This window comes from Tamandua tetradactyla, chromosome 15 (assembly GCF_023851605.1).
Source record: "Tamandua tetradactyla isolate mTamTet1 chromosome 15, mTamTet1.pri, whole genome shotgun sequence".
Lineage (NCBI taxonomy): Eukaryota > Metazoa > Chordata > Mammalia > Pilosa > Myrmecophagidae > Tamandua > Tamandua tetradactyla.
This window is the reverse complement of record NC_135341.1, coordinates 77618652-77646145: the sequence shown is the minus strand read 5'-3', so window position 1 is coordinate 77646145 and position 27494 is coordinate 77618652. Positions and strand designations below refer to the sequence as shown.

The following is a 27494-nucleotide window of genomic DNA, read 5'->3' as shown; positions in this document are numbered from 1 at the left end:
CGGGCCCTGGGCAGAGAAAGGCCCCGGAGACACGCCCTGCCTGGCTTCCCAGCACCCATCCAGAGAGCGTCCGCAGATTTTTCCCACCCCCAGCTCGCCGCTTTTCTGGAGGGGGAGGGGGTCACAGTGGCAGCCTGCCAGAACGAGGGCGGGTGGGGCGGGGAAGGGGGCCAGTGACCTCGTTGCTACCCAGCAGCTCCCCACCCATAGTTTCTCCCAAGCCCGGGTTAGTCCGAAGGTGGAAAGCTCAGACTGAAGAACCTGGACACCTGACACCTGTAGGAAGAAATGGCTCTCAGATCACCCCTTGAGGGCCTCTCCCCTAGAGATGCAGAGAGACAAAGCCAGGCTCCTACAAGCCCCACTCGGGAGGTGGTCCCAGGCAGGCAGGATCCCCAGCTCTAGCTCTACAGACCACTTCAGTTCCCTGGTTTGGTTTCTGGACAAGGGGTCAAGAACAGGACAACCTTGGCAGGACCAGGTGGGCTCCTAGAGCAACCCTGCTGTGTTGTACGAACGTGTGGGTGTGGAGGTTCACTTGGAATCCCCTGTGTGCCCCTGCCCATTTCCTGGGATGGATGGTCCTGAGAAGAGTATCAGAAGGTGGTCACCAGGGCCTGGCTTGAAGATGGGTCTTACGGCCAGGCTGGACATGTCAGATCAAGGTCGAGTCAGCCAGCGGGTCCTGGCTCCTAGTCTCTGAGTATCCGGTCTTGATAAATCTCAGTGCACAGAGCTGACTTTTCCTTGTGCCTGAAAAGATTGTCTTCACATCCCGTTGCTAGTCTTACCCAGCCTGGAGCCCTGGGAGAGAACTCCTAGCTGACTCACCTTGAGTAAATGTTGAGACCTCCTTGAGCCTCACTTTCTGCCTGTAAATTGGTTGTGGGAGGGCAAGTTCTCTTCTTCATATTTCCCTGGTGCCTCTCAAAATGCCTGGAACCTGGTAGGTTGTCAACAAGCATTTGTTTATTCAAAGTCTGAACAAACTTCAGTAAGAGACTGGTGTTTTGATGAGAAAAATGTTTCTGGTGAGTTTGAGTGAGAACTGTGGGCTCCTCAGAATTCCTGATGGGCTGAGGTCCTGCTGAGCCCTACAAATCCCCTTTGCTCCTAAAAATCACAGAAGTGGAAGCTCAAGGCCTAAGGGATGAGCCCACCACCTCCCTGCCTATTCAGATGGAAAGTCTGAGCTCCAAAGAAAGGGGAGAGCCTGCTCAGAGTTCTGTTGTGGGTTATTAACAATTCTGGAGCTGAAACCCATGTCTCCATTCCCCAGTCTACTGCTTTTTGCACTGGCATGTCATTGGGAAATGAGATGACCTTGAATTGGGGAAGCTGAGAATTGATGAGCCTCCCCAGGGTGGGGTGTGGAGAATTGTCACTGTCTGTCCAGGCTTGTGGCTGGGTTAGGTGACCTGGTGGAAATGCTGGGCTAATTGGTTGGGGACAAGATTTGTGGGTCCTTGGAACATGGTCATTAGGGACGAGAGGCACTGCCATCAGTGGGATCGGCGGCTGCCCACCTTAGTCCCTTCAGGCAGGGGAACCCTGGGGCCCTAAAAAACCTCCTCCACTTTGTTGTTTCATTAGTGGGCTGCTTAGTTTAGGTTTTACAGAGCTTTTGAGGCCCCTGGCTTGAGTAAGAGACATGCCCATCCTTGAGCTTGGCTGCTGCTGCTTCTCTTTGCACTCCCAAACCATCTTGACTACACATAGCTGTGCCTGTGTTGGTTCTTTGTGTCAGCATCCTCTGCAGCCTGTGTGATGGAGGGAACCTCCTGATGTTTTGGCCCCCACTTCCAACCTGGCTCTCCCTCCCTGTATGACCTCGGAGGTCCCTCACCCTCTGTACAGGGAGATTTTGAACCACTTGGGCTTGCAGAATGGGCTTGGTTGTTGGAGCTGAATCCCCTGACAGAGGCCAAGGGAGGGGGCTGGAAGGATGGGGTCTTCTCTTGTACCTGTGCCTGGCTTAGTGGCAGCATCTGTCTAGACCAGTGGGCAGTAACAGCTGGATTCAGAAGAGAAGTGCCTACCCTGCAGCCTGGTGCTGAGGAAGGTGGCATGGACCAGATATTCCCAGTGGGCAACAGGCCTGCAAAGATTCTAGGGAATTGGTTTGAGTGGGAAGTCCTTGATGCTAGAACAAACACCACCGACCTGGCAGCAGACTCACTGCTGTCTCCTGCCTCATGGAACACGGGTTGGCTGAAGATGACAGTCTGCAGAGGATGTGACTGTGGGGAGGACACTGCTGACCCAGGCTGAAAAGGTTCCTGGCAATAGAGAGGCTGTGCGGTGCTCTAGTGCTCCAGAGGCAACCTGGGCCTGCAGGGCATGTCCTTGTGCTGGTGGCAGTGGTGGGGACAGGCACACCATTCCCCAGTGGGGCATGGGTGACATCCAGAGAAGAGCACAAGCAGGTTCTGAGAAAGGAGAGTGGGCCTGCAGGTCACACGTCTTCCTCCTAAGTTCCGAAGGCAGCTCCACCATCATGACTTGGCTTTGGGGATTTAGGCTTCACGTGGCATATCTCTGTGTAGTGATGAAGGAAAAGAAAATGTGTCTGCTGTGCTCCGCTCTGTTCTGATGTCCCCTTCCTTGAGACTCCTCCAGCTGAAGCAGGGAGATGGGATAGACACAGCAAAATGTTCTCTGCTTTCCCAGGCTGATGCCAGCAGGCCAGCTTCTCCCTTTGACCAGCCACCTCCCCTGCCCTGCCACCTGGCAAGATGTTCTACCCAGTAGACACAGAGTGAATGGTGTCCCCTGGGGCGTACAACCCACTGACCCTAAAGGCAGCCACCCTTGGGTTGTTCTGTCATTTATCTACTCGGCCTCCTCTTCCTCCCCCTCTCACCTCTCTCTTTTTCCCTCCATCACCCATTTATTTATTTAATCAGATCTTGGAATATATCCCTGCCTTGGTGGAGGTTATGGTGCATATTATTATGGTGGAGACCTGGGAAGACAGGCTGCTGTAGGAGCAGATAGCAGAGGCATGCCACCCAGCCTTGAGGAGCAGGTGTCAGACATTTCTTCCTGGAGGTGGTGCTTCTAGAGGCCACAGGCTGGTAGTCCTTCGTCCTAGGTCTGAGTGTGAGAGTAGGTCTTGCAAGGAGCCCACTTTCCCCAGAGAGCGGTGTACATTTTTCTTCCCTGCTCTGTAGGAAAAGTTTGTAGGGTAGGGAACAGAAGGATGAGGGTGACTCCCAAATATCTGACTTGCTGGTGTTCAGTGGGGGCTGGCTGATCACTGTCATCCTGTCCCTTCCGGGTTAAAAATAATGCACGCTCGGTGGCCTCCTCTGTTCAGTGGCCAGAGCTCCTGCTAGCCCAGCCTGATCCCTGCGGTCCCACCAGCCACACCACACGCAACCACAGGGGAAGTCCCTTCCCGGTCTGTGCCCAGCCCCCCAGCTGCCCCAACTGGGCTACCTGGCACTCATTATGGCATGGCATTTTTGTTTCCTGAGCATAGTTAAAAAAGTAATCACAAACTATTCAATGACCCCTGTTCTGTTACCTTTGTTAATTAAGGATTTTTAAATGTATATTAATTTTTTTTAAATGTGTACTAATTTTTTAGGTACAAGGACTCTAACTGAATTTTAAGTGTCTTAAGGATGAGGTCTGTGCCTTGGTCATCGTGTCATCCCTCCCCACCTGCAGGTGGTTTGTGCTCATTAAATCTCTTGATTTGAAAATGATGAGATTATCTTCTCTGTGTGAGATTCGGTGATGGCCCATCGACAGATTAAAAGTGAGGGGTCAAGGCGGCTTTGAAATAGGATTCCTTCATCCTTGATACCTACTGCTCTCTCATTCCTAAAGATTTTTACCAGCAACACTAAAGAATTTCTTTCAGAGCGTTGGATCGTTAGCTTTGATCTGGCTCACAGTTCATCTCAAAGATGAACTTCTCAGGGCACATCTCTGGAAAAATATGGGAAAGCAGCAAGGCCCCTGGAGGTGGCAGGGGACACACCCAAACCTAATTCTGCCAGAACTCACTTTAGTTTAAGAATAAACCACCAAACTGCTCTGTGCTTCAGCTTCTTGGTCTTACTTTCCCTCTCCCCCAATTTTTCTCCTCTCCTCAGTGGCTGGGAGGCGAGAGGGCACCTTGCATTTTGAGAAGAGATGCAGACCCTTTTCCTTTCTGCATGGGCAGGCACCGGGAATTGAACCCGGGCCTCTGGCATGGCAGGCGACAACTCTGCCTGCTGAGCCACCATGGAGCACCCAAGCCTTTGCTTGTTTATTTGTTAAAGAGGGGTATGTGTGTGTGAGAGTCAGACAGACACCAAGAGGGGAATTAGCCTGTACTTGGTATAAGAGAAAAATAGTATCCTCCATGCTGTTGATGGACATTAGAGAACTAACCAGGGGAGAAAAGGGAAACTGTTAGAATGTGTTCTAACTATGCACATGTAGTAGTAATTACCAATTTTTGCATGATCTGAGTATCATTATCATTTGCAGCTCTGAAATTATAATGAATCATAATTAAAATATAAGAAATAACTTTGTTGTTTTGTTACTCATTACCTCCCTACCGTCCGTCCATGAATATTCATCATTATGGGTCTTTGCCCTGATGCTGCACGCTTGCCTAGCCGTTGAGGCCTGTGCCATCTGTGGCCCATCCAGGCTGCAGAGTCTTGGGTCTCCCTGTGTCCCTGCTGGCCTCAGCCCCTTCTGCCAGTGTCGCCCGCCCTGGCTGCCTGGTCTCAGTGTAGATAATGTAGAAAATTTGTTGGATAGAGCTCTTGAGGGCGAGGAAGGGTTATGTAGAACAGCCAAATTCATAAACCGGAGAGGTGAACTGCTGTAGAAACTGCTGGGCATTTTTCAGCTGTCAACCTGTCTGTCCTTCCTTTACCATGTCTCACCACACAGAAGAGAAGACAGGGGAGCTCTGAGTGGAGGATGACAGGGTAGAGTGGAAATGGGCAGCACATGATCAGGGCAAGATGCTCTGTTAGAGCCAGGAAGATGAGCTGCCTGGAAATGGGGCTCTAGGCAGGGCCCAGAGATGTGAAGGCCTGAGGGGACTGGGAGTGACAGCTCAGTCTTCTCTTCCTGGAACAAGCGAGAGAAAGGACTAAGTTTCACAATTCCTGGGGACTCCTCAGTGAGCTTCTTTGCTGTATCTTAAGCCTTGAAATTTCAAAAATTAAAAAAAAATTATTTCCATAACTTTTGCCCTAAATTAAGTGGTGTCTTTTTAAAAGGCAAATTTGCACAGCTCTGAATACTTTCTTGTTATTAATAAAATGATTTCTTTTTAATAGAAAAGCATATTTACGCTAGTCTCTTGGTAACAAGGCCATGGGGAGCCCAGGTGCCTGGGCCACGTGCCGGGGCCTGGCACCGCCTGTCTCCAGGCAGCGACATCCCTGAGGGGCAGACTGGGGTCCAGGAGGAAGCAGATGGCACCTTGCCCCTGAAGGCAGAGCAGGGCATTTAAATGCAAAACTACTTCCAGGAAATGCATAAAAGAAAGGCAGTGGGGAGCCGGGCCACAGACTGGATCAGGGGAGGGAAGAAGAATTCATTCTGTGTGCCCGCTGTGCAGCTGTCCTCGGGGACTGGCAGTCAGGGAAGGGGCTCCTTGCCAGGTGGGGTTTACCCCGGAAGAGGGGCTGCCAACATCAGGGTGAGGGGCTCACCTAGTGGTCTCAGCTGGCGGTGGGACAAGGGCAAGTCAGAGAAGCGGGCTCAGCTGTGAGCTGGGATGTTATTCCAAGGGAAGGAGGAACCGGTGGGGGCGCATTAGCTGGGGAGTGCCCAGTTGCACGTGCCGAGGAGCTGCAGCAGAGACGGATCTGGATTCTGCCCCCCCCAGGCCTGCCCACAAAATGGAGCTGGCCATCCGTGGTTTCTGCCCTTCCATCGTTTGATCTCGGATGGCATTTGTTGAACACCCTCTAGGCCCGAGGCAGCCCAGGGAGCCCTTTTCGTCTCCCCTTCATCGCTGCGGTAGAGGTGGGGTTGTCCCCGTTTTACTGATCAGGAAGCAGAGAACTGAGAGGTAGCTGTGCCCAAGACTGCCAGGCCCCTGTGAGAAACACAGTGAGTCCTGGGGTGGGCCTCATGCCTCCAAGGCAGGCCCATATGGGGGTTTAGGAAAGGGTGCGGGAGGCAGAACACCCAGGCTGTGCCTGGGCGCTGGGTCTGCGTAAATGACTGTTGGAGACTATGTGCCAGGCCCTTGGCTGAAGAGGAGCCAGCAGATGACAGCATGGGAGCAGGGCAGGAGAAGGCCTTTGATTCCCCTTAGACTGGTGAGGGGAGCGGGGCCCTGAGCAGGGAGGAGGGCAGCGGGGGCTCCCAGGAGGAAGCAGGGGGCTCCATGTGGGCTACGATTGACGCTCTGATGGCACAGTCTCTCATTCTTAAACAGAGTGAAGTGCATATTTGGAGTGGGCTGGAGGGAGCTGATAGAGACTGCGGGGTCATCTGAAACCTTCCCAGACCAGTCATTGGCCCTCTGCCAGGGAGGAGGGCAGCTGCCCAGGTTCTCACTGAAAGCTAATTACTGGGAAGAGAAGAACAAATTAAACTAGGTTGACTGCTGCCCACCTGCTCTGGGGTAACCCTTGGCTGGCCACATCCTCTCTGGTCCTGGAGAAGTCAGGGTCTTGGAGACTCTGGCTCGGTCCTGAGTCGGCCACCAGCTAGCTGTGTGGTTGGATAAGGCCCAGCCTGTCTCGAGGCCCGCCTTTTAGGATGCATTCCTCAAAGGTTCTGGGTTGGGTGGCCCCTCAAGCCTGCAGCACTAACCCTGGTTCTGAATTCAGTGGTTGTTGTGTAATTCAGTGGTGTCAGAGTGTGACACGAAGACAGTGTCACCCCCGGCCTAGAGACTGGCCAGCTGCCGGCTAGAGGGGCTACAGGAATGAGGCTGTGGGTTCTGGGGGCCAGGCCAACTGCTTGCCCTAGAAATGCCTCAGACCCCACGAGCAGGGTCCTTTCCAGCCTTACTACCTCCTCTCCTGGAAGGCATTCCGGGCCCACCTCTACCTGGGGCCCAGTCCTTCCCGAGTGCCCCCAGGCAACAGGGACAGGGCTGTCCTGCCCTACCTGCTGTCTGAAGGTCCTTCTTCCACCACCCACTTGGAGAGGACTTGTGACGAGGACAGCAGGGCAGGTGACAACTGCCGTCTGCTGCCCAACCCCAAGAACACTCCCAGCTACTTCTAGCCCTGGCCACTTCCTTCTACAGCCAGGTGGGGGTTGGTGAGCAGGTGGGGGGCAGGGAAGGGCCGGAACCGAGAGGAATGTGTGGTGTCCACACAGATCGAGCGGGGCTTAGTCTCCTACCCCCACCCTGTCACTTATGTCAGCCCCCCTGAGTCCTGGGCTCCCCCTCGCATCAAACCCCTCCCTATCTGGGTGGCTTTGGGAGTGCAGCAGGACCAACTGTGCCCATTTTCCTCGTCCACACAACAGGATGATCATTACCCTGTTAGAGTTTCACGAAGATCGAATACATCAATACATGGCGTGTGGCTAAAGCTCAAATGACAGGTGATTTTGCTAATAAAAGAATGACATCAATGCCCACCCCCTCCCTTTGCAGGTGTGTGAGGCAACGAGGAAAAGGGGTGCGAGGTTTTGAGAATCACTGATAATTTCTGTGTCGCGGGCCACAGGGTCCACGTCTTCATGCTCTGATAGGTAGGGGGAGCTACTTATTCCAGTTTTATAGATAAAGAAAGTGAGGCCCTGAGAAAGGAAGGCTTTTACACACATGGCAGGACCCAGAAGTGGTAGCTGCTGGGCGGGGACGAGAGCCCAGGTGTCTGCCTCCCTGGCTGATGTTCTCCTCCTCGCCCCCCTCCCTGCTCAGAGGCAGGACCTGGGGCAAGTGGGACGGGCTCACCTGCCCTTCCCCTTTGGCACCTCCAAAGCTGATGAAGGGTAGAAGGACCTCATCGTCACGTCTCTGTTGCTTCCCTTGAGGACTTCAGGCAGGTGCTTTCAGTGTTAGGATTATATGAGTCACATATGTGAACCGTTTAGAAAGTACTTGGTTCAAGGTAAGCAGGCCATAAATCTCAGCCAGTGTTAAAATGTTATATACACAAGCAAGGCTATGGGTGTGTCTGCTTGGGGAAGTCAGGAAAGGCTTCCCAATGGAGATTTTGCACAATGAGCAAGAATTCACCTGCGGTTGAGGGGGAGGCCTTGTAAGCAGGGGGCCTGGCTGTGCCCCTGGCTGCGGAGGACTCGGTGCTCCCAGGGACTCGGGCGTGGTTCCGAGTGGCTGGAGCAGAGAGTGCCTGGGGGAGGTGGGAGGAGAGCAGTGGGAGAAGGGACCGAGCTCGGACTAGAGCGGTCAGGGTCCTGGAGCTCATGCTTCCAAACGGGATTTGTAGCCGACCTTGTAGGCAGTGGGGACTCATGGGGTTTTTTGACTGAGGAGGGACATGGTCCATTTTCGGATTAGAAGACAAAGGTGGGATGTGGCCCGATTGGAGGCAGGAGATGCAGGTAACCTGAACCAGCTCCTGCCATGGACATTTGGAGGATGGAGCTTAGAGCAGGGAATTATGAGAGGTTGTAAGCTTACACTTCCTTCTGCTTGTAAATTCTGCTCTGCTAGGGCTGTATATTTCCTTGATTTTTTTCTCTATAGCATAAGGACTCTATGGGGACAATGAAGGGTTGTCAGGGAGGAGCTTTTGTGCTTTTATACAGGGCCACACTAAACTCAGATAAGTCAAAACTGGCCACCTTGAGCCCTCCTGTCTTTCCTGTCTCCTGGGTCCTCCGATCACTTTATTTTTAATTTTCATTAAAGAAGTTGCAAGTATACGGGAAACTCATGAAAAAAAAAATACAGAGTTCCATATATACCCACCACCCCCCCCATACACACGAAGTTTTTGCTATGATTAACACTTGCATTTGTGTGGTACCTTGTTACAATTGATAAAGCAATATGATTCTAATTATACTGTTAATTATAGTCCATAGTTTATATTAGGGTTCACTGTTAGTGTTGTACAGTCCTGTGGGCTTTATTTTAGGAACATACATACAACCAAAAATTTCCCTTTGAATCACATTCAGTTATAAAATCCAGTGGTGTTAATTACATCCATAATGCTGCACTGCCATCACCACCATCCATTGCAAACTTTTCCATCATCCCGAACAGGAGCTCTATACTAAACATTAACTCCCGATTCCCTAATCCCACCTGGGCCCCTGGTAACCTGTATTCTGGTTTCCAACTATATGAATCTGTTATTTCATGTCAGTGAGATCATACAATATTTGTCTTTTTGTCTCTGACTTATTACCCTCAACACAGTGTCGTCAACGTCCATCTATGTCGTCGCATATATCAGGACCTCATTCCTTTTTACAGCTGATTAATATTCATTGTGTGTGTGTATTTCACATTTTGTTTATCCATTCATCAATTGATGGACACTTGGATTGCTTCCATCTTTTGACAAATGGATATATAGAGACATTTATAAAGTAGTATTCCTGGAGCCCCAGAGAAAAAGAAAAAAAAAAAGCCTCTAGCCACCAGGGTTCAAAGTCTTAGATTTTGTAATTACTGTAAACAAACCTGGACCTTAGAAAGAAACAGCCCCTGGAATTGTCTTAAGGCCTCAGAGGGCTACCCAAGGACTGCCTCAGGAAAAGGCAAGGACCTGTTCCAAGGACCTGTTCCACAGCTTCAACTGAAATAGATCTGATATATGTAAACAGTTAACAGAAGGGCATCAGAACTCTCATCTACATTAATAATGCTGCTGTGGGCATCGGTGTGCAAATAATCTGTTCGAGTCCCTGCTATCAATTATTTTGGATATTTAACTAGAAACGTAATTGCCAGATCATATGGTAATTCTATGTGTAATTTCCTGAGGACCACCAAACTGTTTTCCATAGTGGCTGCACCATTTTGCATTCCCACCAACAATGGATTAGTGTACCTATTTCTATACACCCTCTTCAATATTTGTTATTTTCTGTTTTTTCTTTTAATAGTAGCCATGCTAGTGAGTGTGAAATGATATCTTGTGGTTTTGCTTTGCATTTCCCTAATGATTAATGATGTTAAGCATCTTTTCATGTGCTTATTGGCCATTTGTATATCTTCTTTGGGAAATGTCTATTCAAGTGTTTTGCCCATTTTAAAATTGGGTTGTTTGTCTTTTGGGGTTGTTGAGTTACAGGATTTATTTTTATCTTCTGGATATTAAACCCTTATCAGATATGTGGTTTCCAAATATTTTTCTCCCATTATATAGGTTGTCTTTATACTTCCATTGATAACGTCCTTTTATGCTTAAAAGTTTTACATTTTGGTGAAGTCCCGTTCATCTACTTTTTCTTGTGTTGCTCATGCTTTTGGTGTAAATTCTCAGAAACCACTGCCTAACACAAGGTCCCAAAGATGCTTCCCTATATTTTCTTATAGGAGTTTTATAGTTTGAATTCTTGTATTTAGGTGTTTGATCCATTTTTAGTTAATTTTTGAATATGGTGTGAGGTAGGAGTCCAGTTCATTAATCGCATGTGGATATCTAGTTTTCCCAGTATCATTTATTGAAGAGATTATTCTTTCCCCATTGAGAGGACTTTGCATCCTTGTCAAAAATCAGTTGGCCATAAAAAAAAAAATTCAGTTGACTGTAGATGTGATGGTTTATTTCTGAAATCTCAGTTCAGTTCCATTGGTTTATGTGTCCTTCTTTGTTCCAGTACCATACTCTTTTGATTAGTGTATCTTTGTAATAAATTTTAAAATCAGGCTGAGTCCTTGACTTTATTCTTATTTTCCAAGATAGTTTTGACTATTTAGAGTCCCTTACCATTCCATGTGAATTTGATGTTTGGCTTTTTATTTCTGCAGAGAAAGCTGTTGGAAATTTGATTGAATTGCATTGAATCTGTAAATTGCAAGAGTAGAATTGACATCATAATGCTGTTTAGTCTTCCAATCCATGAACATGGAATATGCTTCCATTTATTTAGGTCTTTAATTTTTTTCAGCAGTGTTCTGTAGTTTTCCATGTACACAAGTCCTTTACATCCATGTTTAAATTTATTCCTAGATATTTTATTCTTTTAGTTGCTGTTGTAAATGGCTTATTTTTCTTGGTTTCCCTTTTGGTTTGTCCATTAGTAGTGTATAGTAGTACTGATTTTGCATATTGATCATGTACCCTACCACTCTGCTGAATTCATTCATTAGCTCTAGTAACTTTGTTGTGTCCCACCCCACCCCCACCCCCAGGATTTTCTATATATAGGTCCATGTCATCTGCAAACAGGAAACATTTTACTTCTTTCTTCCCAATTTTGATACCTTTATTTGTCTTGCCTAATTGCTCTAGCTTGATCTTTAGTACAAGGTGAAATAACAGTGGTGACAGTGGGCATCCTTGTCTTATTCCTGATTTTAGAGGGAAAACTTTCATTATTTCACCATTGAATAAGATGTTTGTTTAGCTCTGGAGTTTTTCATGTATATACTTTATTCCTTTGAGGATATTTCCTTCTATTCCTACTTTTCCAAATGTTGTTATCAAAAAGAGGTGCTGGTTTTTTTCAGATACCTTTTCTGCGTCAAGATGACCATGTCCCCCCTCCCCCCCACATTTCATTCTGTTAATGTGGTTTATTACATTTTTTTATTTTCTTATATTGAACCACCCTTACATACCTGGATAAATCCCACTTGATCATGGTGTATAATTATTTCATTATGCTTTTGAATGTGTTTTCTTAGTGCTTAGTTGAGGATTTTTGCATCTATATTCATAAGAGATATTAGTCTGTAATTTTCACTTTTTGTGATAGCGTTATTTGACTTTGACGTTAGGATAATGCTGTTCTCATAGAAGGAGTTGAAATGTGTTTCCCTCCTCTTCAAGTTTTTGGAATAGTTTGAGCAAGATTGATGTTGAGTCTTCTTATAATGTTTAGTAAAATCCCCTCTGAAGTCACTTGCTCTTGGGATTTTCTCTGTTGGGAAGTTTTTGAATACTGGTTGTCTCTTCATTTGTTATTGGTTTTTTGAGATCTTCTATAGCTTCCTAAATCAGTGTAGGTAGTTTGCATGTTTCTGGGAATCTGTCCATTTAGTCTAGGCTGTCTGATGTGTGGGTGTGCAGTTGTTCCTAATATCCACTTATAATCCATTTGGTTTCTTTGGGGTTGATAGTAAAGTTTCCCCTTTCATTCCTTTTTTTTTATTGGTTGGAGTAAATGCATCAACTTGTAATTATAGTTATTAATGAATTGCATTTGAATTTGCCAGCAAAATGTATAGCTCTAAATATGCTTTGTAAAGAGTGTTAAGCTTTGTTGCAAATTCAGTCCTTGAAATGAAAATTTATAATTGTTTTAAAGTTAGTTCCAAGATTATAAAATATATTGTTCCTATAAAGAGAAGAATATTTGTTAACTGAAATTTTTGGATGCTAATTATCTCAGCATTATTGTAATAATGTGTTAATTTATTACACATTATTAAATTATAATTATTTAGTGTTAAATTATAGATAACTGTTTCTTGGAGAAACCTAGAGTGTGGAGAACAGAGAGGCATCTTCTAGAGGGTCATTCTTCTGTAAGATAGCATAGAATTTACACAAAAATTAGGACTTTGGAGTGGAACAGACCTTGATTCAAAGCCCATCCTATTTCAGCAGATACAGGATCTTACTTAATCCATCTGACCCTCATTTTCCTACCCACACTAAATGGGTATCAAAACATCTACTTTGCCCCTCTCTGTTTTTCTTTGTCAGTCTAGCTAAAGGTTTGTTGACTTTATTGATCTTTCAAAGAACCAACTTTTAATATAATTGATTCTCTCAATTTGTTATTCTCTAGTTCATTAATCTCTAATCTTTATTTCCTTCCTTCTCCTTGCTTTAGGTTTAATTTGCTCTTCTTTTACTAGATTCTCCAATTGTGAGATTAGGTCTCTGATTTGAGATCTTTCTTCTTTTTTAATGTGAGTATTTAGAATTATAATGCCCCTCTCAGCACTGCCTTTGCTGTGTCCCCTAAGTTTGGGTATGTTGTAATAGTTTTTTCATTTGCCTCAGGATATTTCCTCATTTCCCTTGTTTTTTTCTCTGACCCATTGGTTGTTTAAGAGTATGCTGTGTAATTTCCACATATTTGTGAATTTTCAGTTTTTCCTTATTTATTTCTAGCTTCATTCCATAGTGCTTGAAGAAGATAATTTATATGATTTTAACATTTTTCAATTTAATGAGACTTGTTTTGTGACCTAGCATATGGTCTATCCTGGAAAATGATCCATGTGAATGAGAGAAGAATATGTATTTTGGTAGTTGGGTGAAGAGTTCTATATATTTCTTTTAGGCCTAGTTGGTTAAGGAATCGTTCAAGCCCTTATTTTCTTATTGAACTTATGTTTAGATTTCCTGTTCATTATTGAAAGTGGTGTATTGAAGTCTCCTACTATTAATGTCTCTCCATACAAGTCTGTCTCTATTTGGTTCATATATTTTGGGTTCTGTTGTCAGGCGTTAAAATATTTATATTTGTTATGTCTTCCTGTTCAGTTCACCCCTTTTATCAGTATATAGTGAGTCACTTTTTCTCTTGTAACAATTTTTACATAGTCTTTTTTTTTCTAATAGTGGTTTAATTATCCTAGCTTTCTTTTAGTTATAATCTGCATGGTATATATTTTTCATCCTTTCACTTTCAACCTATTTGTGTCTTGAATTAACGGTGAATTTCTTTTAAACACCATATACTTGGCTCATTTTTTGGTATCATTCTGCCAGTCTTTACCTTTTGACGGAAAGTTTAATCCATTTACATGTAAGATAACTTCCGATAATGCAAGATATTCTTCTGCTGCTTTTCTTTTGGCTTTTCTAAGTATGATACCTTTTTTGTCCCTCAGTTCTGTTAATGCCTGCTTTCGTATTTATTTGATTTTTTTTTTTGTACGTAGCATTCTGAGTTCCTTCTCATTTCTTTCAGTATGTACTTTTCAGATATTTTTCTTCGTGATTGCCATGGTGCTTAAATTCAACGTGCTAAATCTTTATCAATCATGTTTGATTTTTTACTAATTTAACTTCAATAGTATATGTGTATGCTGTTCCTATGCCTCTCCAGCCCCTCCCCCCTTTTTATTACAAATTATATCTTTATAAAATGTGTATCCCAAACCACAGATTTACCATTACTTTTATGCGCTTTAGTACTTGAAGTAAGTAAGAAGTAGGATTACTTACCAACAAATGCAGTACATTAGCACTGGCCTTTATAATTACCCAAGTTTTTTTTTTTACCAAAGGTCTTTATTTCTTTATGCCACTTTGAGCCTGTGTTTATTGTCCTTCCCTTTCTTTCATTTTTGAGAGAAAGTCTTACCAGATGTTAAATTCTTGGCTGGCAGTTGTTTTCTTTCAGCACTTTACGTATTTCAACCCACTGCTTTCTTGCCTCTGTGCTTTCTGATAAGAAATCAGCACTTAATCTTGTTGGGATTGCCTTGTACATATTTCATTGTACAGAATTTTCTCCTTGTCCTTTGCATTTAACAGTTTGACTAATATGTGACTATTGTATTTTTCTTCACGTGTATCCTGTTTGATCTTCTCTGGGCTTTTGGATATACCTATTCATGTCTTTTTGCTAAATTTGCAAAGTTTCTGTCATTATTTCTTTGAGTATTCTTTCTGCCCCTTTCTCTCTTTCTTTTCCTTACATGACTTCATAATGTGCATGTTGGTACACTTGATGGGGTCCCAGATAGTCCCAATAGTCTTCGGCTATTTTTCCTTTTTATAATTCTTTTGTCTTTCTTATCCTCACCAGAATTTCAGTCGTCTTGCCTTTGAATTTGTGATTCTTTCTTCTGCCAGCTCCAGTCTGCTGTTGAAACCCTTGGCATTTTTCATTTTTGTTATGTTCTTCAATTCCAGTAGTTCTGTTTATTTCCTTTGTAAAATTTCTCTCTTTTATGTTCTCATATTGTTCATACCTTGTTTTCTGATATCCTTTAATTCTTTCTCTGTCTTTTCCCTTATCTCCTTGAGCATGTGGAAGATCATTTTTTTAGTCTTAGTCACTTTGCCCAGTGTTTGCTCTTCTTTATTGATATTTTCTGCATGCTTATTCTCTTCCTTTGGATGGGCCATCTTTTCTTATTTCTTTGTTTGTCGTGCAATCTTTTGTTGTACGTTGTACATTTTAATATTTTAAAATGTTATCTCTGAGGTTCATTCCCTGAGAAGTCCATTTCTTGAGTGTGTAACCAGCTGATGATGTGACATATATTTTCTTGAACTTCAACCCTCTTATTAGGAAGGTCTGCCTAGGGTGAATGCCAAGCACCAGGTCTTCCCTGTCCCTCCTGAGCCTGTGTCTTGCACTAGTCTTGTCCTTGCTAGTGGCCTTCAGAGGTCCCCTGTTTACAGGAGTTTGCCCCCTCTGCATCCCAGGAGACAGACCTCCTACTTCTCTGGGGTTTTCCAAGGATGGACTGAAAGCAGATAAACCTTCGCCTCAAGATGTCTGCTTCAGTTGTTCTAACACTGCTTTCTGTCTCTCAAGGGACTTTTGACTGGAGGGTAAATCCTGAGAGCAGGGTACTCTGTGGAGGAGTTTTCCAAGTCAGTCTTTTGCAGGCAGAACAAAGCCAGGGTCACATAGAAAGAGTGCTGGCCACCTCCAGACTGCCTTGTAGAGGGCATGAGGGAGTAACCAGGAAGGGCACCCGAAGCTTCTTCCATAGCTCCCCAAAGCTGCACCTTTTTTATCTATCCACTAGGTGCATCCCTTCAAGCATCCTCAGCAGCTCTGAGGAAGTGCATTGAGTCTCTAGCCCCCATTGCTCCTCTCTCTGGGACAGGGGTGCAGACAGGAGATAGCTCAGGACTGGAGAGCTGGAACTATGGCCTCTGCACCAGAACAAACCCTGATGCAAGGAAAACCTTTTGCTCTCGGGGTGTACTGATTCTAAGAGAGGAAGAGAACATGTTCTGTTCTGACCCTGTTGGTGAGCAGGGAACAAATGCTACACAGACAGAACACAGTAAAGTGAAGCACTAGAATATGTTCTTGTTTATTTCCCCTGCCACATGAAGGGAAGGCTGGGAGTGAAGAAGAGGAGAAATCAAGAGTTGTGAGGAAAGAGGCCCCATGAAAGTACTGAAAAAGGAGAAAGATACTCACAGAGACTCTGTCCCATGTCAGACACAGGCACACAAATGGGGAACAGATATGGGGACACAGCCCCATCTAGGTGTGCCAGAATTACAGGGCTTGTTAGCCACACCACTGGAACCTTGGGTGCACCTCTAGGCAGAGGCGCTGTCCATCCCAGAGTCCTGACCAAATAGAAGTAAGGGCTGCAGGTTCGGATGGAGCCCTTGAAGAGGATTGCTGCACGGAGTGACATGAGCTGAGGAGTGGGGGATGCTGCTGGGAAAGCTGATACTCTCTGGCCCAGCGGAGCAAAAAGAGTGGAGAGGAGGGCTGTAACCATGTCTTGGAATTTTGGAGAAGATTATTGCCCAAGTAAGACTTTGAGGATCAGCAGATTGAGCTTTGGTTTTGCCACCCCACCATGACCCTGCACTTCCAGACTCTGTAGGGACAGATTTTGAGCCAGGAGGTCCTTGTTTAGTTCTGCTGTTCCCTAAGTAGAGAGCATCTTCAAGAAGGCTTCTTTTTAGAAGGGAAAAACACTCCCAAATTAGCCACTTATTTTTGGGGTATTAACAGATCTTATTTGTAGCACCACAGTCTGGAAATTCTCCCCTGATTCCAAGTCATGAAGCCTCCCCCCACCCCATCCAACAAAACACTGCCAGCTGTTGCCCAAATTAGAATGTGACATGGAGGCCTGAGAAGCCCACCAACCCTGGTTCTCTCCCATCTACTTTGGAAGACCACAATCCTAAGTGTTGGGCCGGGAGAACCCAGCTCCTCTCCTGCTTCCATCGCATAACAAAAGGGCCACTCTGAGCTGGAGTAGTGCAGTGTCAACTGGCCCGTCCACCTCAGCTTAGAGGTCTGTGATGCTGGTATGAGAGCTCTTGAGAATTGAGCACTGTGGTTGCCATTGCTCAGTGAAGAAGATACAGCAGAGTTCAGCCCCTGCTGCCCCATGGCCAACAGCCCCACCGCCTCTGTCCAGGCTGCTGTCATTGGAGAAAGCTTCAGTCTTGAGGCAGAGAGACCTGTGAGGTTTTGTTCTAGGTGATCTGCCCAGTTCTCCAAAGTAGAAGAGAAGGCAGAGGCTGAGTAAAGAAGCAATGTCCGAGAGTAAAGGCTGCATTTGGCTGCAGTGATCCTTAGGTAGAGTCTCTTAAGAGCCTGTAGTATGGGATAATGGGGTGGACAAAACCGAAGGTAACCCCCACTGAGTCACACCCTTGTGGAATCCTCTCCCCTTGAGCACAGGCGATATAACATGGTAAAAGTGATGAGATAGTCACTCCACAATTACTTTTTGTTACAAGACTCCATCTTAGTAGACGAGAGGGAGAGAGATTCTCTTGCAGGCCTTGAAGAAGTAAGCTGCCACATTGTAAGAGGGGCTGTGAGAGGGCCACATGGCCAATGGCTATGGATAGTCTTAAGGTCTGAGAGCAGCCCCCATCTAACAGCTAGAAAATGGGACCTCAGTCCTCCAAGGGAGTGAATTCTGCCAACAACTGTATAGGTTTGAAAGAGGTTCCAACCACCAGGAAAGAATGCAGTTCAACTGAATTTCAATGTCATGGGACCCTGAGCAGAGGCTTCTGTTTCTGGGCCTTGGCTGACAACCTGGGAAACAGAAGCTATGCTTCTCGACACTCTGAACACCCATCCTCACTGTCCCACCCTCTCTCTCCCTATTAGTGAGTCTTTTAACATCATCGCCAGCAGCACTTAGCCTTGGGAAGAAAAGGATAAACATGAGCATGTATATTACTTTGCCAAACTCTGTGTCTGTTAGATGGGCCAAGAGATCCTATCAGTTAAATAAACTACCAAATTGCATTTACACAAGCCTTATCAGAAGGATCAGCTGATGGTGGGAATTTAGCATGTGCTTCCTCCTTCTCTCAGACACATGTACTCCATATGAATTAATTCTTCACAGTGCTCATGTGGCTGCTCAGGAGACATGATTGGCCTGTGCAGGGTCTGGCCAGAGTTGGGATGAGCCCCAGACCCTTTGAAATAGAGTGCATCCTACCCACCCCGGTCTGGCTTTCCAGGAAAGCCATGTCAGAGGATAAATCTGTACATGCTGGGGGCTCCTTGTCTCGGGGCTGAAGGTGGAGGGTGCCTAGCACTTAAGGCTACCTGGAGGGGAAACCAGGCATCTTTTGGAAGTTGCCAGGATTACTTCAGAATTCTGCATTGACAGTATTTTCCTTTTGGGACTCTAAAGGTGCCACTCCACTTTCTTCTGTTTCTTGTAGTTTCTGATAAGGCTGCAAAGATTTTCTCCTCTGTTTTCTTAGGTCTGTGATCCCATGCATTATTGTTTTTAGTTTAAATAGTACTTTGTCTTTGTTTTTCTTTTTTTTTTTTTACATGGGCAAGCACCAGGAATTGAACCTGGGTCTCTGGCATGGCAGGTGAGAACTCTGCCACTGAGCTACCATTGCCCGCCCAGTACATTGTCTTTTAAAGAAACTTAAGTAATAAGAAAATATTACCCATGTAGAAACCATTCATTTCCTGTGCTCTTTATTCCTTTTTGTAGATCCACATTTCCATCTGGGATCATTTTACTTCTTCCTGAAGGACTTTTTAAAAATGTTTCTTGTAGTGAGGGTCTGCTTATAATGAATTCTGTCAGCTTTTGTATGTTTGAGAAGTCTTTATTTTACTTTCGGTTTTGAATGATATATTTTTTTCCCTGGATGTAGAATTCTAGGTTAACAGTTGTTGTTTTTCTTTCAGTACCTTTTTTTCTTGTGATACCTTACTTCAGTACCTTGCTTCTTTTGTCTCGTTGCATTGTTTCTGCAAAGAAATCTGCCACCCTTATCTTTGCTCCTCTGTACATAATGTGTCTGGTTTTCTTTAGTTGCTTCTATAATTTTCTTTTTATCACTGGTTCTGTGCAATTTGATTATGATATGCCTCGTTGTTGTCTCCTTTGTTTCCTGTGTTTGGGGTTTGTTGAGCTTTTAGATCTGTGGATTTATAATTTTCCTCAAATTTGCAACATTTGCTGCCATTATTTCTTCAAATATTTTTTCTCTCACCAACACCCCCCAATTCTTCAAGCACTCCGATTATACGTATATTAAACCACTTGTAATTACTTCACTGATGCTCCGATGATCTGTTTTTGTTCTCTTACCTTTGTGTTTCATTTTAGATAGTTTTCATCGTTGTGTCTTCAAGTTCACTCATCTGCGATGCCTAATCTGTTTTGTCAATCCCATCTAGTATATTTTTCATCTCAGATATTGCCATTTTCATCTCTAGAAATCTGATTTGTCTTTTAAAAATAATTTCCACATCTCTGTTTAACTTTTTGAGTGTATATAATGCAGTTCTAATAACTGTTTTAATGTCTTTGCTAATTCTAACGTCTGTGCCGGTTCTGGATTGGTTTCAATTGATTGCTTTCCCTCTGCACTATGGGTCTTGTTTTATTGCCTCATTGCATGCTAGATAATTTCCTATTGGTTGCCCAGATATTGTGAGTTTTGCCATGTTGTGTGCTGGATAGTTTTTTGTATTCCTACAAATATTCTTAAGATTTCTTAGATGGGATTGCAGCAGTGCTCCGTCTAGGGCTACCTGTTATCCACTACTGAGGCACGACCCTTTCTGAGGACTCTCCCCAAAGTCCCATAAATAACGAGGCTCCCTATTCTGACTGGTGGGAACAGGCACTGTTGGTGGCCCTGTGTGTGTGCCGCACACTGTCTCTAATCCATCTGTAAGATTCTTTACTCCACCTCAGGTAGCTTCCTCACCCATATGGCTGGTCAGTACTCAGCTGAAAACTGGAAGGAGACCTTTGCAGGTTCTGGACTCCTCTGGAGTCCTCCACTTTGGCACTCTGTCTCATGAGCTCTAGCTGCTGTCCTTTCCCCATACACTCAGCCCTGGGAGTCCACCAGGCTCCACCTGGGTTCTTCCTCCCTGTGCTGTGACCTGATGCTCTCAGAGCAATAACTGGGACACACTTCATTGGTTTCCCGTCTCTCAGGGTTCGCTGTCCTTCATTGCTTTCTGTCCAGCTTCTCAAAAATCATTATTTCATACATTTTGTCTGTCTGTTGGTTGTTTGATATCACAGGATAAATCTGTCCCTTGTTATTCTATTTTGACCGAAAGTCAAAGTTCTGGACACTTGATCTTTCATTTATTCATTCATTTGTAGAGGACACCAGTTGGAGCTGATAACTATGAGCATTGTGTTTGGGGGGCGGGGGGGTCATGGGGGAGGGGTTGAGTGTGAACAGTGTTGTCTGGTCTAATTAGCAGCCTTGATTTTCATCAGTGATATTCATGTGTTGATTATATGTGGCTTACATGGCCACACAATTTCTGCAAGCACTTTCCTCTACCCAACTCTGATGAAAAGCTCAGTATTAACAACTGGTATGGTTTTATCCCAAGAAAACTATGACTGGTTGTGTGTCCTGTTTTTACCTTGACTGCCAGAGAGCTCAGACTGCCAGACTAATTTCCCAGTCTGACTTCAATAACTAGTTATGATATTATAAAATGTGTTTCTATAAACAATATTTTGTGCCAGCCTTCTCCATTTAGTTTACCTATTGGTTTGCTAAAGCTGCCAGAAGGCAATATACCAAAAATGGGTTGGCTTTTACAAAGAGGATTTATGAAGTTACAAATTTACAGTTCTAAGACCATGAAAATGTCCAAATGAAGGCATAAAGAGGAAGATACTTTCTCTCAAGAAAGGCTGCTAGCATCTGGGGTTCCTGCATCACATGGGAAGGCACATGACCATGTCTGCTTGTCCTTCTCTCTCAGATGTCTCTGGGTGTTCCTCTCTTAGCTTCTCCTTGGGTGTTTTCTTTCTCAGCTCTCTCTCTCCATGAGCTCCCTTAAAGGACTCCAGTAAAATGGATTAAGAGATTAAGACCCACCTTGAATTTGATGGGTCACCTCTCCATGGAAAAAACTTAATAAAAAAGTCCTACCCACAGCAGGTCTGCCCCCACAAGAATAGATTAAAAGAACGTAGTCTTTTCTGGGGTACCTAACAGATTGGAAAAAAAAAAAGGATAAGTGTATCCTTTGCCTTATTTCTCTTTCTGGATTCTTAATTGCAAACAAGACAAAGCCACTCTCAGTATCCAGCTGATTTGAGCAGACAGTTAAATGTAAATTAGAGGCTTGGTTGGGTAGTTCACAGTCTCTGGGAGGGTCAGAAAACCAGGCTTGGAGCAGCAGCCTGAGTCACACCAACTTTGGTCTGGGGAAGACCCAGTTCCTAGGCTGGGTACTGGGAGGAGGTAGAGCTAGAAACTACATCATGGCTGCTTCTGTATGTGCACCCAGAATGGAGCCTGTGCTCTAGCACATTTATGTCAGTAGTTGCTTGTGGATTCTCATGTGAGCAGTCACTGGGAGAAGCCAAGGTCATGCACCTATAACCTAGCCACGAGGAAGGCTCCTATATAAGGGATAATAATCTTAGACACCCCCCCCAATGGTAGGAATAGTCAAAGGGGTTGGGAGACTAACAGTATTGATAGATAGCTACTGTATTCTGGTATTATTTAAACAATTATATTCTCAAATTTTGTTTTCATAAGTTACCAATAATCCTTTTTGGAGAAGAAAAAAGAAGGGGCACCCAGGCAGTCAAATAAGTTGTAAGCCCCACTCACATGTCAGATGTCGCAGGCTGCCCTCTGCCAGGACACCCTCTCTAGCCACATCCCCTTCAGCCCTCCCATCAGAGCAGACAGCCAGGCCCCCTCCTTGGGCTCTCGGACTAGGGGGTAGTGGGAGCATGGAATGGATGAAATGATTGCACGTTAGCAAGGTTGTAAGGTCAGAGAGACTGCCCACAGCGGGAAAGGGGTCCCTTGCTTGGCACTTTTCATCCATCTATATTTCAGCTTAGGGCAGTATCTGTGCATCACCTGGAAAGCATCACCGTGGCAGTGGGTCTTAAAGCTCACCTAGCCCTGCCTCAGTGGAGTTACGACCTCTTCACCTAGTTACTGGCTGAGCCAAGATGTATGCTGGTGGGTACCTTTCTTCATTTCATCGCCCTACATTCTTTGCCCATTTGGCACGCAGGTCCGGTTGTATACCCTGCATCCCAAGCATGGTTCCAGGCCAGTGAGTAGTGCACAGCCTGGTCAGTGGACCCAGCTCTCCCAGTATAGGACACCTCCCTTGGCCCCATGTTCCTGCCCCTAAAACCAGCCTCTGTAATATTTCTATAGGAAGTGTTCCCAAGCCCTGACTAACGCACCCACTCTGAGGCACAGCCACTTTGACAGTGACCTGTAGCTGAGACCTCATGGCCTTACATTGTACATGGAGCCTCCATCAGGCAACCTTGCTCCATGTTTCTTCTCCATAGGCCATCTTTCCTAGCCCTTGACAATCTGACTTATTCTTTCCCTTGTGTCTTAAAGGGACTGTGATATTTCCCATGAACTGACTGCCCAAAGTTTTATGTGTGTCATGTCCTTAATCCCAGTCTGAAGTTCTCCTGGTCTCAGGTGAGAGAGATTAGAGACAGGAGTTCCAGATGCCTCCCTGACTTTGAACCCAGGAAACCTCAGAACTTAAGGGTCCCCCACTGGTCCAGACCTGGCTTTGAAGTTGGGAAGTCTTGGGTTTGACTCTTGGTTCCACTACTTCTTAGGGACAGGGGTTGAGATGCCCTCTGTGGGAAATGTACCCAAAGTCTTTACTCTTCATAGGAAACTTGGCTGTGGACCATATTGTCCCCATTTTGTAGATGAGAGCAACTCAGATTGCCTGCAGTGCTCCTGAGGGTTTGCTTGGGCGGGGGTGAGAGGGGAAATCTCAGATCTGATGTGGTCTCTGTTAGTTGGAAGGTCCTAGGGGCAGAAGCTGGGCTGGGCAGCATCCTGAGAACTCATGAGGGAAGGGCTGAGGCCAAGAGGAAGTGTAAGCTGGGCCAGGGGACTTTGGAAAGTGGAGGAAAGGAGCAGAAAGGGGGAAACCAAAGGCAAGAGCTGACCTGCACAAGGCAGAAGGAGACGTGGCCGAACCTTCCCTGGCAGTCAGAAGCATTGGTGTAGACCTCTCAGGATGGGGCCCAGCCCCTCAGTAGCCCCTTTTAGCCAAAAGTAGAAGCTCTAGGAAAAGGAGCAGGAGGTAGGCCAGGGTGTTCATGCAGGAAGGGAAACTGAAGCCGAGCCTTCATTTCCCAATGCTGGTCACCATGTGTGTCGTGCCCCATGTCCCCACAACCCAACCTGAGCTGAAGGGATTCAGGAGGAATGAATGGTGTGTAAAAGACAAAACTGAACATCCTAGGAGGACCTGTGGGCTCTCCGATGCTGGGAGCACTGGGTTGCAAGGGACCTTTATGTTATTTTGTCTTAACTTCCCTTGTCCTCTTCCTTTCTATACACGGTTGAAACGTGGACTGTTACACTGATGAGCTTCTTCAAGACCCATTTGTCCTGCTCCTTCTTGCTCTGGTAGGGATGCTGAGACCAAGAGAAGGCTGTGATGGGTCCAAGGTCACAGTCTGTCAGGGGCAGATATGAACTTCCAGCAACCCCAAGCCTCACCTTTTCCAGCAGGCAGAGAAGGGGCAAGGGACAGCAGTGTTGGGAGTAGGTGAGACTCTTGCAGCCCGAGTCAGGGCAGGTGTCCTGGGGTTACTGAGCTTGGAATGGAGATAGGGGTGGGCAGAGGACAATGAAGTAGGAGACCTAATGGAGCAGCAGGAGGGTCAGGATGGGTCTGTGGCAGCCTCACAGCTGGTGTACAGCAAAGGGTCAGGGCCAGACCAGTTTCTGCCTCTGTCTCGCTGACCCCTCCCTCCCACTCCTCCTCGCTCTCCTTCCTCCTCGTCCCTCCCTCCTTTCCATCCTCCCTGGATCCCTCAGTGAGGCCTGGCGTCTGAGCGTCCTCTGGCAGAGGGAATTAACACACTTAATTAAAGTGTCCAATGAAGAGCTTCGCATATTTCTTAATTACTGTCTGGGTCTTTTGGGGATTGGTTTGAGATGGGATTTTTCACGTGTTTCCTCATTTGGCCCACGGTGGGCCGGTGGCCCCCTGGGGTGTCAGGAAGGGGCCATGAAGGCGCGTGTGCCCCTCGGGGGCAGCCGTCTGGAGCCTACCCTGGCTGTGTGGGGGGAGCTTGGGCTCCAGGCTTGTCTGCCTCATAAGAGGGCTGGGGCTGTGCTTTCTGTCTTATGGAAACAAGGATCAGGCAGATAGAGCTGTGTCTCCACCTATTCCTGTTCTCACCACAGGGCCCAGAGACTCTGCCCCCCGCAGGCAGGGCAGAGATGGGGAACTTTGCAGGGAAGGGGTGCAGGGGGGTCGTGGAATCCTTCCCAAGACTCCTGCAGAGCAGGGGCCCTCGGTCAGGAGGGCCTGGTGTCCTTCACAGCTGCAGGACAGACAACTGCGGCCCCTCACAGGCCCTTCCCCGCACCTCAGTGGCCCTTCCCACCTGGGCTCCGGAGACCAAGCCAAGAGACCGTGAAAGTCAGCGAGCCCATCCTTGGAATGGGTCATTGGCCTGAGTCTTGGGGAAGCGGATTTGCTGGTTCAGCCCGAAGGAGGGCTGCTGTGTGACACTACAGACATTCCCTAACCTGGGTCTGGGCTCTGGGGGGCTGTAAGCAGAGACCCTGTCCCTGGCGGGGAGACTGCCCACCTAAAACCAGGCATCTAAGCCATGTGGACGTGGCAGTGGGCCGTGCCGGTCTTTCCTGCTCCTGTCCCCACTCTGGGCCCAGCCCCATGCCCTTTGCAGAGGACCTGGCAGGACCTCGCTGCCTCGGAGTGTCCCGGAGCTGCTGGAGGTGGCAAACGGGATGTGCCTGGGAGCGCGCCGGCCGGGGCTCTGACTTTGCTCTGCAGGGGGACTCTGGTGGGTGGGTGAGTGGTGCCCCCTCCCCCCGGTCATAGCAGACCCTCTGCGCGGAGATTTTCCTCGTATATCATGTGCTCCACCTCGTGGTCTGCCCCACCGCAGCCCTTGCAGCGGTCTCTTCACACACACCCCCGACCCCCCACTCCCAAGTGGGGGTACAGGGGGAGCTGGTGGAGACAGAGCCAGAGCCGAGTCTGCTTTAATCGAGTTCCCGTCATTTCCCAGTGAATTCCTGCCCCCAGTCTGGCCCCACACAGACCCCTCTCCCCTCAGCAGTGGAAGTTTTCTTTCTAAAGAATAGGTCCATTGTTGCAGTCACCTACTGGTGCGTAACAAGCCACCCCAGAACTCAGTAAACAACGAGAATATTCGCTCTGCTCGTGAATCTGTAATCGGAGTGGGGCTTGGCTGGGACAGCTTGTCTCTGTTCCCCGTGGCATCTGCAGGGGCAGCTGGAGGCTGGGGGCCGGAGCTCCCAAGACTCGCTCCCTCCCTCACGCTTCTGGGGGTTGACACTGGCTGCCGGCTGGCAGCCTCAGTTTCCTCCACGGGGCTTCTCCATGCGCCCTCCCCATCCCCCCAGGCTGCGTCCTCGCGGCGTGGTCGCCGGGCTGAGTGACTGTGTTCCGGAGCGTGGGTGCAAGTGTGCCCCAGAGGGACGCGCACTGCCTCTTCTCGCCTTGCGAGCCCTGCGGTGTCATTTCTGCCGTAGTCACAGGCCCGCCTAGATGCACGCTTAGCAGGATGTGCGTGTCACGTTGCCCTGAGCGCCTGTGGAATGGGGCAGCGTGGAGATTATGAACTGCCACACCTGTTTGCACCCGTCCTCTGCTTAAAGCCCTTGGAAGTGCCTGCTGCCCCGGGGGAGGATCCACATTCCATGACGTGGCCCTGTCCCACCAGCCTCGCTTCTCCTCCCGCCGCCTCCCCACCCGTGCCCCACCCCCACAACCTTCCTGCCTCTGCTCCCATTACAGGCCCCAGAGATGGATTTGGGTTTCACTCAATGCAACAGCCGCACAGAGCCGCCTGGAACAGTGTTTGCCACTCACTTGTCACGCTCCACTTCCTCAGATGAGGCTCAGGCTGTGCCGCCCCCAGGCACGTCCCCATCACTCCAAGACATGCTCCTGCCCCCACGGTCACCTGGCCTGTGACTTCCTGAGATCAAGAGCTTTTTAATCTCCCTTCCTCTTGGTGTCTGCTCAGGCCATTACCTTCCCTTTGCCCCCACACCCTTCCCCTGTTCAGCGGCTGTTCCGCCACCTCCCTGCAGCCTGTCCTGACCGCCCAGCCTCCTAGAAGCACCCCTGCCTTTTGTGACCTCCTGTCTTGCCTTGGTCAGATCTTATATAAAACAGGGGGAGGTCGTGGTTGAGGCGTGGACTTTGCCTCAGATCTGGGTTAGACCCCATTCCATCACTTAGGAGCTAGGGGATAATAACTCTCATTGGATGGTGATGAGGTTTAAATGAGGGAACCTAAGTAAAGTACCCCATTCCTCGCCTGGCACAGAGTAGAGCCCCGTAAGAGTTTCCTTCCCCCTTTCTAGAGGACCGGACTCCTAGTAAGTGCTCAGTGATGAATTTTCTCACCCTCATGTGGATGGAAGGGGAGAAATGCATCTCCCTGCCTAATCACGTGGGACTAAATTACCAGAAGATTACGAGAATATTGCTGAGCTGTGAGCGGAGGAAAAGAAAAAGCCTGATAATGACTTGCCTGCTTATTTTTAATAAAATTCTGCCAGTGGAACTGAATCTGTGCCCACAGAAAGAGCTCGCTTTGCTGCAATGGTGTCCGAGAGCTGTTGGGAGAAGGGATGTGGGACAGTGTGACCTTGAGAACAAAGCTGTGTGGGTAGGACAGCTCCTTCCTGGGCTCTGGCAGCTGCGGAGAGCAGGAGCATCACAGGGGGGCCTCCTGCCGCGCCACCCTAACCCGCCTCGCCAAACGCCGCTGCCCCTCCCGGCCTCCCTTGGCTGCAGCCGAGAGTATTCCCGGTCCAGGGGACCACCTCCAGCTGTCTTCCCGCTCTTGGGGGTGAGGCTGAGGGGGTGGCCAGGGAGATGGGGTGACAAGCTCTCTGTTTCCAGGTTCCAGCACCTTCCACCCAGCATAGTTGTTGAGGGTGGGGGGTAGGGGGAGGAAAGAGTTTCTGGGTTCTAGAGGGAAGAGGAGCTTAGCTCAGGGCAGCCCCTGTACTCACTCAGCTCCTTTAAGTAGAGGCTGTGCAGGGGTGGACAAGGTGGGGTGGGGTGCCCTTTTTAGTAAGCTCTGCTTTGGCATTCTAGGCCACTTCCCAGATGCAAAGTGTGGAGGATTCCTTTCCCTGCAGTTCATGCCAGATGGAATTATCCACGCTTTGCACTTAGTGCTTAGTCAGTCCCCTGCTGCCTGGGGAGCC

The 27494-nt window shown here is 47.3% G+C and overlaps 1 protein-coding gene across 1 annotated transcript in view; it reads left to right on the top strand.

The window, feature by feature from the left end:
* The window catches only part of RAB6B (RAB6B, member RAS oncogene family), a 66424-nt gene that overhangs the window by 1009 nt on the left and 37921 nt on the right, over nt 1-27494 (top strand). The window lies entirely within an intron of this gene.